General features: G+C 39.5%; 1 non-coding gene across 1 annotated transcript; it reads left to right on the forward strand.

Moving 5' to 3' along the window:
* Window positions 1-4,351: 4,351 nt before the first annotated feature.
* On the forward strand, window positions 4,352-4,458 carry LOC145110489 (small nucleolar RNA R71). Its single transcript, XR_013709868.1, has one exon. It is a non-coding gene; the product is annotated as a small nucleolar RNA R71 (small nucleolar RNA).
* The last annotated feature ends 6,726 nt before the right edge of the window (window positions 4,459-11,184 follow it).

Here is an 11,184-nt window from a genome sequence, read left to right on the forward strand (position 1 = left end):
ACCAAATATAGTTATGGACTTAGACACTAATCCAACACATTCTTCCTGAATGACTAAGTTATTCAAACCATCCACAGTCGTTAATACATTGGAAGTGGGTATTAAATCAAGACTGTCATTAGTTGGCTTTTAGATGTCTAAGATGTTGGACATGGCAAGAGTTGCTACAACCCTCATGAGTACTCATAAGTTCTGAGTATTGGATTCAACCCATGCTCATTTGAATCACTCCATGGATTTTATCACGAGTGATCATGAGACGATAACATCCTATATTCTTCAAACCTAAAGATATGAGTTGTTACTATGAGTTGCTTATACATTGATTGCACGAAAACGTATTGGTAACTCGATGTTATAAAACGTGCCTTTTAGTATGATTCAAAAAGTAGAAGAACAAGCCATATGATTCGAACTTTATCCATTCCTTTTATCCTTACAGGGATAAAAGCGATATCTGTGGGCCCCTTGATGATTTAATGATGACACTTGTGAGTGCTTGGCCAAGCCAGGACTGATTTGATTTGTTCAATCAGTCAGTCGTCATAAATCGGAAATCGGGAAACAACAAATGGACAGAAAGAATGATTATAATACATGTCTCACTCCATATGATATCTAGAATGGAGGAATATATGATCCCTTATCTAATGGACGCGCCATTGATTTGTTCAGAGTTAGACAACGGCTTTAAGAGCTACGATTTCTAGTCGGGTTATGAAGTCGTACTTGCAATAATAGTTTTAGACTTATCCAAGTGGGAGACTGTTGGATTAGATGTCTAAGTCCATAACTATTATTGGTATGTACTCGACCCGAGTGTAGCATGGTCCATTTGGGTTGCATATCATCAGGACAATTTGTTAGGATGGACTTTTGAGAAAAGGTAATTTATGGTTTATTAATATATTATAAGTTATAATATATTAATATGAATCATATTTTTTAATTAGTATTGATCAAGAATTAATATGAAATTAATTTAGTGATCAAATGAGACTAATTAAATCTATGGGGACTAATTATGATAATTAGTTATATTTATATGTGTTGGGCTTATGATCCATGTTGGACCAAGTTTATGTATGGATACATAAAGAGTTGAGCCACATGAACCATGGATCATAAAACCCATGGGTATGGATTTGGGTTATAGCCATGACCCTTGGAATCCACACATATAAATACATGTTCTTAGCCTCAAAAACGCCACATGTGTCATTCTTGGAGTTCATGGGTGTTTTTGGGTGCATGGAATTCTCTCTCAAGTTCTACCTTTGTCCATGACGTGTTGTGACTTCATTTGAGGCTTCCACACTATTGGGGCTAAGCTCTTTAAGGCGAAATACACCAAGACTTCAAGCTCCATCAAAAGGTATGTTATCCTAACTAGTATCTTATATGGTTTATGTCAAATGTATGCTAGTTATAGGTTTAATGCATTGGAAACCATTTGCATGTATAAGTAGTGAAAACATAGATCCAAGGTATTTAGGGTTGTATGTGCACCATAGGATGTTGTATTATACCAAAAACACAACACTTTATCTCCCAACACAATTCCTTCTTTTAACATGAAGTAGCACTTCTCCCAATTAAGGACAAGGTTGGTCTTCTCACATCTAGCTAGCATTAAATCCAAATTGGATAAACAATCTTCAAAATATAATGCGAAAACCGAAAAGTCATCCATAAAGACCTCTATGAATTTCTCGATCATGTCGTGAAAGATGGCCATCACGCACCTTTAGAAAGTAGTTGGTGCATTGCATAACCCAAAAGGCATACATCTATACGTGAATGTTCCACTTGGGCATGTAAAATTGGTCTTCTCTTGGTCTTGTGGGTCGATTGGAATTTGAAAATACCCCGAAAAGCTATCGAGAAAACAATAATATAGGTGACCGGAAGCCTTTCTAGCATTTAATCAATAAATGGCAATGGGAAGTGATCCTTGCAAGTAGCATCATTTAGCTTTCTGTAGTCGATGCAAACGCGCCACCCAGTTACTGTTCTTGTTGGAATCAACTCGTTGTCCTCATTGGTAACCACCATCATTCCTCATTTCTTTGGTACCACTTGCACTAGACTTACCCATGGGCTAGCGGAGATTGAGTAAATGATCCCAGCATCTAATAGTTTAACCACCTCCTTTTTCACAACTTCTTGGATGTTTGGGTTAAGTCTTCTTTGGCGTTGAACTACATGTTTAGCTTCATCTTCTAAGTTAATCTTGTGAGAAAAATAAGTTGGACTAATCCCCTTGATATCGGTTATCTTCCATGTTATGGCTCCTGGCCTTTTCTTTAGTACTCCCACAAGGCTCTCTTTTTCATGTTTCGCTAGATCAGCAACTATAATTACTGGTTTTTGTTGGCCATCTTCAAGAAATGCATACTCCAACTGATCCGGTAGAATTTTTAGTTCATATTTGGTGTTCTGAATGCTGAACACGTCGAGTCCAGTGAGGGGACTCGTCGAGTCTTGGCCTAAATTTGCGACTCATCGTGTTTTTTCGAATGGACTCGTCGACTTGGTGGATGCTACTCGGCGAGTCAGTCTTTCTGCACTCCTGATTAGATCATTATATTAATCTTGCTCGAGCAGTCTCTCTATCTCCATCAGCTCTCTTTCAGCATGAAATTCTTCTACAAAGGTGACGGTGGACTTGTTTGGCTCGTCTTCTTTCCATTCCTCCATTAACTCTTCCAACATATCAACCGAGAATGCCGTTTCATCACTATTCGATGCATGCTTCATAGCTTGATCACCTCCAAATGTAACTGATTTGTCTCCTACCCGAAGAGTAAGTTTAGAATCTCGCATGTCAACTATAACACTCGCGGTGTTGAGTAAAGGTCTTCCAAGTATGATCGGAAGTTGAGGATCTGCTTCCATGTCTAGTACTATGAAATACGCAGGGAATACAAACTTGTCAACTTTTACCAATAGATCTTCGCATATTCCCCTTGGAAATGTGACCGTTTTATTTGCTAAGTGAATTGCCATTCGAATTGGCTTTGGCTCCGGAAGATCTAATTTCTTGAAGAATGAGTTTCGCATGAGATTTACACTTGCCCCCGAATCAGCCAATGCGTAAATAGTAGCTAAGTTTCCGAATTCACAAGGCAAGGTAAGATTTACAACATGGCAGCTGAACGATTTTTTATTTAAGACAACGTTCTTCACCTCTTCCATCTTCTTTCTATTAGTTAACAACTCCTTTAGCAATTTGGCATATTTTGGCATTTGTGCAACCTCTTCGATGAATGGAATATTAATTTGAAGGGCTTTTATATGTTCCAGGAAATTTTGGTAATCAACATCATGCTTTTCTTGTTTGGCTCGAGCTGGAAATGGCAGTGGAGGCTGATATGGCTTCACAGGAGTTTTATTTTTCTGTTCAGGTGGGGGACTCGTCGAGTTCATATCGACGACTCGGAGAGTCGGATTGGGAAGTTGGGATTCTTTAGTTTCAGCTTCTTCCTCTTGCACCAGCTTAGGATCTTCTTTCTGAATAGGGGCTAGAGGAGTTATAATCTTCCCACTCCTAGTTATAACGATGTTTATATGTGCACCTTTTAGGTTACTTTTGGTATTGCTAGGAAGTCCACCTGGTCTTCTCTCGTTCACTTGTTGTGCAAGTTGGCCTAGCTGCTTTTCTATGTTGAGAATGGATGCTTGTTGATTCCTAAGCAGATCTTGTTGATCTTTCATCATAATTTGGTGTTCTCTCAACATGTTTTGTTGATCTTTTATCGCCGCATCGGTATCGTTATGCCTTTTCTCGGACGCGGCTACCAATCTTGTAAGCATATCTTCCAAGTCTGATTTCTTTTCTAGCACCGATTCCTCCTTTTGATTAAAGCCTCTTTCTTTTTGCTTATACTTTTCCTCCCTTTCCTTTTTGTACTCATCATATGGTAGCCATTCTTTCTTGGGTTTTCGCCAATTTTCATCATACTGATCACCACTTGAATAGCATACTTGTACTTTCCTGTTCCCGTTCTCGTCAAGGTCACAGTCTTTAGTAAGGTGGGGCCCTCTACAGTTTTCACATCCCACTCTAATGGCATGGATGGATTGGTCCATCTTAGTCATTCCTCTATCCATGCTTTCCAATTCCGCCATCAATGTCGCCTTGTCATCCAAAATAGCATTCACCATCCCTCTAGTTGAGTCATTCCTTGGGTTATGATATTCTCTAGAGTGTTTAGAGAATTCTTCAATTAGCTCTTTTATCACCGGGGGGGGGGGGGGTTTCTTTGTGAGTGGTCCTTGCGAATCAAGGAGCTGCCTAGTTGTTACATTCACTCCATCATAGAAAATGGTGACGTCTTGTTGACTATATAGATTATGGTGTGGGCAGTTCCTTAGTAGGCCTTTGTATCTCTCCCATGCCTCATAAAGTGACTTTCCAGCTTGTTGTTCAAAATTGGCTATGGCTTTCTTCAACTTGGCGATCTTCAAGGGAGGGAAAAATTGATCAATAAATTCCTCTTTCATTTTAGCTCAAGTAGTGTTGGATCCTAGAGGGAGTGATTTCAGCCAATCTTTCGCGGCCCCCTTAAATGTGACCAGTAACATACGAAGCAAAACAGTATCACGGGTCACATTAAGAACATTGAAATAATCGGCTATGTCGTTGACCTCGTCTAGGTGCTTGTATGCGTCTTCGTGATCCTTCTGAAAGAATAGGATTTCCTTAAGTTGAGCAAGTATGTGGCCCTTAAGTTCAAAAGTGGCGGTTGCGGGAATCGCGGGTTGCACGAGTCCCGGGCCGATATCGTCTCGCATCCTTTTCTTCCATTCACCCATGGGGACTTCATCAATGTTTGCCATTGTGTTAGCAAGTTCTCCTTCAAAGTTGCTTTATTCTTCGTATTCGGACTCGTATTCGTACTCATATTCGGTTCTTTTGGCACTGGGTTTTCTTCAAAATTCTCAAGCTTGCTTTCTTCGCTCCTTTGACTGCTAGACTCACCTGCTTTCTTGCTTTTCTTCTTTCCAAAGTCTGTTTTAAGGTCCTTGAAAGGTGATTTCTTTGGTGGGTTAGTGTCTTCAACGACTTTATCCTTGTTCTTCCTAAGAGCGGATTCTGGATCTTCGTACGGAGGAACGAGAGGTGTATTCAAACCTCATGTCAAGTAATTCCTGCAACCAAACAAGAAAAACGCGTAAAAAGAACAAAATTGAAATAAAAGACGAAACTGGGAATTCGCCTTGGAATCGTCGAGTAGCTTCGACTGCACTCGGCGAGTTCAAGGTTAAGACAGAAATTTTTTTAACAAAAACTTAAAAACAGAAAAACCTAATACTTACTCCTAATAACTAAATTACCTAGGCAGTAACTTTGTGCAAGATAAATCTCACACAAAGGGTCGATAACACTAGCAATTAGAATTAATTTTTGAACCGTTCCCCGGCAACGGCGCCAAAAACTTGATTTGTATATAAATGCACTAGTTTCAGTCCTACTTTTAAGATATAATTTAGACACGCAAAGGCAGTGGACCTGTCAGCTAGTGGTATAGGTGAATAAGAAGGGTATCGAACACAGGGAACGGTAATTAAACTAATAACTAGAATTAACTAAAACAAGTAATAAAAGTAAGGGTTTTCTCTAGTTTTGCAAGACTAGAAACTTAAACAACTAACTAAAATGCTAATTAAGTAACTAACAGCTAAAGCAAGTAAAGACCAACTAAATTCAATGAAAAGAAGACTTCTGTTTAGGTTCGATTCATTTACTCCTATGGTTGATTTTATGGCAAGTGCATTGGATTAATTGTTATTGGCTACCGATTAAAGTGATTAGGTTCACATTCGCTATTACCAATCCTTAGAAAACAGATTAATTTAGCAGTGATCAAGTGATTAAACTAATGAATTTCCTAGTTAATTTGTTCGGGTTAAATAAGACTTGTAATTAGCTAATCAAATTACTTATTCAATTAACTTCTTGTTGATGGTTTATCACACAAGCTCACACATTAATTTACCCATTTTCTAGTTAATCCTAGTTTCACATTCGTTATTCCTAGGCACATAACAATGTTTTCACACAAATCATATGAGATAAGCAATTAAGTGATGTTCATGCAGCTTAATTACTTCCTAATTAACGGAAAATAGTTGTGGTTAATGCATAAGGTTCTTTAACAAGCTTAACAAAACATAATTCACCCATAAACAATTAATCCAACCATAAATCAATACATAGCTGTAATTTATCTACCCTAAACAGAAGATGAAAAGTTTAGCTCATAATCACAGCAGATAGTAGCTCACAAACAATGTCTAATAACTCAAACATGGTTCAAATAAAAGATAATGTAAAGAATATACTAAATTTGCCTTTAATCTCCTTAAAATTGAAGTATAGGGTTGTCTTCACGAACTCTAAAGCTCCACCAGCACCTTAATCGCATAGTAATCCCCAAGGGTTCCAGAGAGAGGTTTTAATTCGACAATTTGGCTTCTATTTATAGTTTTCAGAAAACAGGGGCTAGTCGCCGAGTAGATAACCAAATCGCCGAGTCCCCTTTAAGAATCCGTATACGGGAAGGACTTTGTATTTTGCTTCGTGGACATTCGTGGGGATTCGTCGAGTAGTCGATGCAACTCGCTGAGTCCTTCAGGATTTTAACTATTTTCTTGTCTTTTCTTCTTTCTTCAATTCTCGAGTTCCCGATCGCATTTCCTGCTTCCTCTTGCTTTCGAGCTCATCTTTTAGACTGAAAATACAATTTAAACATAATTAAGTACCTTTTGTCCATAAATTTCAATAAATTAGCTAGAAATTAATAAAATTCTATTCGAAATATATAGCTAACTATGCACATATCACCTGTCATATTTTTTATAATAGTAAAATTATCTGGTAAACACATGCCACTTTCACAAATTTTTTTATTTTTTAATTTATATTTGATATCTAATTTTCTACATAAGACTTCTCTTAATATAAGGGAAGTTTTTTGGAAGTATTTTGTAGGAGTTAGACCTTCGTAACGCCCCAAAAATTAAGACCAAAAATTTCAATTTTTAGAATAATATAATAGACTTTCAAAACATGTTCATAAATATAAGATGGACCCCGTCTCATCGCATTCATCAGACCCCACCCGGTATACATATAAACATATAAACACATGCAAGAGTCACATATACAACTATCATCATAATCATAATAAACCATGGGCCAGCATTGATGCCTTCGACCCGCCAAGCATAGTGAAGAAACTCACCTCAAATTGTTGAATCTCTTATATAAAAATCGGGCTGCTGATCTGGAAAATTTCCAATGCTAACATCATAAAATAATATCAATACAATAATTCAGTTACAACCCATAACTGGAATCCTAGTCCAATTGTCCAACACTAAGAGTAAAACGCCATTTTACCCCTTCCTAACTTGCCCCAAAATCCGAGGCCAAATCCAATAGCACCAAAAAGCCTAATAAGGCCCAAATTCCTAATTGGTCCCAAAACCCATCATGGGCCTAATTCTAAGAGGGCCTAAGTCCTAGCTATGGCCAAAAAATCAAATATCTAATGGCCCAATAGGGCCGAAAACTCTTCTAGCCCAAAAGTGGCCCAAACCGAGAAAGTGAACATAAGTCAACGACAACTGAGTACGGCCGGCGTACTCATGCTTACACCGGACGATTTTCAAGGATCCCTAGTACTAGAAGCGTACGAGATGGGTACGCCCAACGTACTACCAAATGAGCATGGTCGGGGACCAGGAAGCGTACACATACGCACGCCTAGTAGACGTGGTCATTAAGAACTTTTCCATTAAGTGCTTAATACTTGCAACCAAAAGCATAAACTTCAGATCCAAGTCTTATCAAACGTCTTAATCCATAAACCCATGAACTTGGAGCCTTTGCATATCTAGAATGGACCCAAACCTCACCTTTAGCTAAATTTGTGGACTAAGGACCTCAGAAACATCAAGAGAAGCAATTCCTAACTTTTGGAGTGCAAGGAATCCACTAGATCTCATCATATGACTAAAATGGGAACAAAAACTCATAAAGACTAGATCTAAGCATACAAGGAGCAAGTTCGAAGCTTTATACCTCAATGAAGCTGGAAATTATGTGAGAAATCTAGATCTACAAGCTCTCCTTCAATCATGGCTCCTTCTTCCAATTTCTTCTTCTTCAAATCTCACCAACACACACTAAAACACAAACAAGAGGGTCAAATCTCTTCAAAAGGGTCAAAGGTTTCGAAATGTGACTCAAAGGGCTTTAGCGATTGAGAAATGAGAGGTCCAAGTTTCATAATGTTGTTTAAATAGGGTCCAAACCCTAAATTTTATGGTTTGTCCTCTGCATCTGTACGCCCCGTGTACTATAAGTTTTTCGGAAATAGTAAAAGTGCCCTAGGGACCGAATCTGCAAAGTATTAACATGTAAAGGGTCAAAAATGAAAATACCTTGAATCGGGGTTTACAATTCTCACCCACTTGAATGAAACTTCATCTTTAAAATTTGACGTTGCAAATAAATCTAGGTAGTGCTCCCTCATCCAATCCTCAGGCTCCCAGGTCCACGTAGTCCCCTTCTGGTGTTACCGCTGCACCTTTACCAACTCGACAACATTATTCCTCAAGGTTTTCGTCTTTTTGTCAAGGATCGCAATTGGTCTCTCGATATAGTTCAAGAGATCGCCCACCTGAATAACCTCCAAGGGAACTACTACGGAATCATCAACCAAACATTTCTGCAGTTGAGACACATGAAACGTGCAATCGATCTGACTAAGCTCCTCGAGAAGATTCAAGCGATAAGAAACCCGGCCACTCGGGCCAATACCCTGAAAGGACCAATGTACCTAGGGCCCAACTTACCCCTCTTGTAGATCGGATGACACCTTTCCAAGGTGACACCTTCAGGAGAACCATATCCATAACCTGGAACTCTAGCTCTGATCGGCGCCTGTCGGCATAGCTCTTCTGCCAACTCGATGTTGTCTGAAGTCTACTCTGAACCTGCTGAATCAACTTGATAGCCATGAGTACCACTTCGGTACTCCCAATCACTCTCTGACCCACCTCACCCCAGCATATTGTGGTCCTGAATTTCCTCCCATAGAGCATCTCAAAAGGAGGCTAATCAATGTTGGTGTGATAACTGTTGTTATATGAAAACTCCAACAAAGGGAGATAAGTATCCTAACTCCCACCAAAAACAAATACACGTGCCCGAAGCATATCCTCCAAGCTATGGATAGTCCACTCATTTTATCCATTAGTCTGCGGGTGGAAATCCATGCTGAAATGGAAATGAGTACCCAACTCCTCGTGAAACCTCTTCCAAAACCTGGATGTTAACCAAACATCTGTATATGAAACCACTGAAACTAGAACCCCATGCCATTCCATGACCTCCCTGATATATATATATATATATATATATATATATATATATATATATATATATATATATATATATATATATATATATATATATATATATATATATATATATATATATATATATATATATATATATATATATATATATATATGTCATCCAACTTCTCCGTAGAGATACTCTCCTGAATCGGAATAAAATGCGCGCTATTCGTCAATCGATCAATGATGACCCAAATCGAATCGACTATGCGAGCGATCCGAGGCAACTTCGTAATGAAATACATGGTAATCTCTTCTTATTTCCAAACGGGATTTTCTAACGGTTTCATCTTTCCGTGAGATCGCTGATGTTCAACCTTGACCTTCATGCAAGTCAAGCACGTCTCTACATACAAAGCTACACCTCGCTTTATACACGGCCACTTGTAATCGGGACGGAGATCTCTATACATCTTCATCACCCCGGGATAAATAGAGAATCTTGACTTGTAGGCCTCCTGCATTAGAACCTGACATGCACCACCCCAATAAGGAACCCACACCATCCTATGGAAAGTCAAGAATTCATGACTATCACTATCAAAGGAAGCCACCTGACCCACTATGCACTCACTCCTCTGGTGCTCTTCCTTCATATCCTCAACCCGAGCCTCTCGAATATGCTCCAAGAGTGGAGTAAATATTTTCATCCTCAAACAAATATCTCTGATCGGAGTCGTGACCGCCTGGACGTTGAGAGCATTGGCCACCATATTGGCCGTCCCTGGTTGGTAAAGGATCTCACAATCATATTCCTTCACCACATCGAACCATCGGCTCTGCCTCATATACAGATTCGGCTGTTCCATAAAATACCTTAGGCTCTTCAGGGTGAATACCACCGCCTCCAGCTCCAAATCATGCATAGGAGATTTCGCCTCATGAGGCTTCATCTCCCTCAAAGCGTAAGCAAAAACGCGACCCCTCTACATCAGAAAATCACCCAAACTCGTGATCGGCGCATCAAAAAAAACTACAAAATCCTCAACACCCTCTGGCAGGGTCAGAATTCGTGCCACACACAATCTCTGTCTCAGGGTCTCAAAAGTTGCCTGCTGCTCAGGCCCCTAGCGAAAAGGGACCGTCTTCTTTGTCAATCGAGTCATAGGAACCACTATCTTGGAGAGATCATGAATGAACCCCGGTAGTAACCTACCAACCCAAGGAAACTCTAAATCTCAGATGGAGACTTCGGAACCTCCCATTCTATCACCGACTTGACCTTGGCCGGGTCGACCAGGATACCGTTCTAGTTGACAAGATGCCCCAGAAACTACACCTTGTGCAACTAGAAATCGCACTTGGAGAACTTCACATACAGTCTCTCCCTCCTCGGAGTCTCTAATACCTCCCTCAAGTTCTCATCATGCAGCTCATGGGTCTTGGAATACACCAATATGTCATCAATGAATACAATCACAAGACCGATCCAACATCGGCATGCATATGCGGTTGATGAGGTCCATGAACTCAGCTAGAGCGTTGGTGAGCCAAAAGGGCATCACCACGAACTTGTAATGACCATAACAAGTCCAAAAGGTTGTCTTCCATAGATCATGCTCTCTGACCCTCATCCAATGATAACTCGAATGTAGATCAATCGTGGAAAACCAAGATGCACCTTGAAGTTGGTCAAACAAATCATCAATCCTCAGAAGTGGATAACAGTTATTCACTGTTAGCTTATTCAGCTCCCGGTAGTCAATACACATCCGATGTGACCCATCCTTCTTCTTCAAAAATAGAATC

Source organism: Lactuca virosa, chromosome 4 (genome assembly GCF_052849685.1).
Source record: "Lactuca virosa cultivar CGN04683 chromosome 4, Lactuca_virosa_CGN04683_v6, whole genome shotgun sequence".
NCBI lineage: Eukaryota > Viridiplantae > Streptophyta > Magnoliopsida > Asterales > Asteraceae > Lactuca > Lactuca virosa.